We start from the raw sequence: 1,803 nt of genomic DNA, 5'->3' as shown, positions 1-1,803 counted from the left end.
TTCTTTTTTCATGTTTATACATGAGAGAAAATTTCCTCTTAGCTCTTAGTAGTTTATATGGTTTTATGTGAAGGGCTGGGGAACTTTTTTAAGAAGATCCAAATGTAATTTTGAGTTTACTTTGAACAACTTCCTGAAACAAGGTTTGTGATTATAGCATCTAATTGCCAAGTTTGGCCCTCTGAGAGAGTAAGGAGAGGAGACTAATCTCTGTGCTGCTCTGAGACACCTCCATAGAAGATGCATAATCTGAAAAACCTATAAATGATAAACATTTATCATATTATCAAATGTTAAATGAAGCATCTTGGGTAAAAGAAACAGAGAGAGGCTCTTGAATTTTCTTACAGACCCAAAGTTTAGGTTTCCCTCCATGCTGGACAAAAGAACCTTGAGAACCAATAAACATTGGTTCTCATTATAGCTTTCAACTGAAAGCTTACAACCATCATAATGAAAGCATTCTTGTTTACTTTTCTGAAGATGTTTTATTGAAAATCAAGAGCCACCTAAAGAGTTTGTTTTGTTCTAACAAACAAACTTTTCCTGTGGCTTTTCCTGTTCTATATTACTAGGTAAATGAAAACATTGTCATGTTCATAGTCCTATATAATCTGTTCAACAGTGTCAGTATCTTCTCCCAATCATAGAAACTGAAGAAATAGCTCAAATGAGCAAAACAAAACAAATAAAAATTCTTGATAACGTTTTCATGAGTAAAACTGAAACCCAGCATCCACAACTAAAATATCCCCAAACCAACCAAATCAATCAACCAAAAAAGAAAAACAAGCTAACAAAAAGCCAACAACAAAAAACAAAAGCAAAGAAAACAAAACAAAACCCCCCCCAAAAAAACACCAAAAAAAAGAAACCACAAAAAACCCCAAACATATTTCTTTAGAAATCAAGAAATAGATAACATTTCACAAGAGCTAAGGGGTATCTCAAGCATGTTCACAAGGCAGAAGGAGAAAATACCAGTAAAGGAGAACTGAGTCAGGATACTCTTGAGAAAACTCAAGTTAGTATGACAAGATCATACAAATTTGGAGTGGGGAGCTGACTGAGCTGATCGAAATAATTCTGTAAGATGGTAACACATCAACTGCATATTCCCTTCTCCCTTTCATCATGGGGGGAGTCACAGCCTCCTCCTCTGAGGTGCTATGCTGTGACAGGTGCACCCATGTCCCCCTGGGAGCCATCTGGGGACCAGCCAGGCTGGTTTGACAGCTGAACAGAACTATGACAGCAGTTGGACTTGGGTTTGCAACTGGTGCATTTGCAGGTCATTAGGGTTTCCACCTTTGGAAAACATTGGAGCAGGTCATTACAGAGACACTAAAGCCTATTCTGACCTCTGGTCTTTCCTTATAATATAAAGGAAGATTTGAACAGAAAATGACTGGAGGAGAAGTTAGTCTTATTTTAAGTACAAGTCCACCTACTGTCAAGGCCAAAATCAAAGCAGGCCACAGAAAAATTATTGTGAATCTTCTTTATAAAGGAAGATCACCTTACTTAACAACAAAAGTAAATGAAGAAAAAAATATTTATCACTGTTAGAATTCAGTGGTAAAATCCTGTGAAATCCAAAGCTTTGGCTCATAGGAGATCCAGCAGATACAGATACAGCAGATTATGCAGCATCTCTCTTATTTTCTTCTGTGCAGTCCTTAACACAATACATTCTTTCCACAACTTTATCTTTATTATGTATCTGTTAGAACATTACCCTTGCATTTGCTTCTTTTTTTCTTTTTTTTTTTCTCTCGCAAAACAGAGATTGCACTGTCTTGT

General features: G+C 36.4%; 1 pseudogene; it reads left to right on the top strand.

Annotated features, from left to right (window-relative positions):
- The first annotated feature begins 1,248 nt into the window (after nucleotides 1-1,248).
- LOC103821289 (dnaJ homolog subfamily C member 15-like) lies at nucleotides 1,249-1,569 on the top strand (annotated as a pseudogene).
- The last annotated feature ends 234 nt before the right edge of the window (nucleotides 1,570-1,803 follow it).

Source organism: Serinus canaria, chromosome Z (genome assembly GCF_022539315.1).
Source record: "Serinus canaria isolate serCan28SL12 chromosome Z, serCan2020, whole genome shotgun sequence".
Classification (NCBI taxonomy): Eukaryota; Metazoa; Chordata; class Aves; order Passeriformes; family Fringillidae; genus Serinus; species Serinus canaria.
Note: the sequence above shows the minus strand (reverse complement) of the source record. Positions and strands in the feature narration are given on the sequence as shown.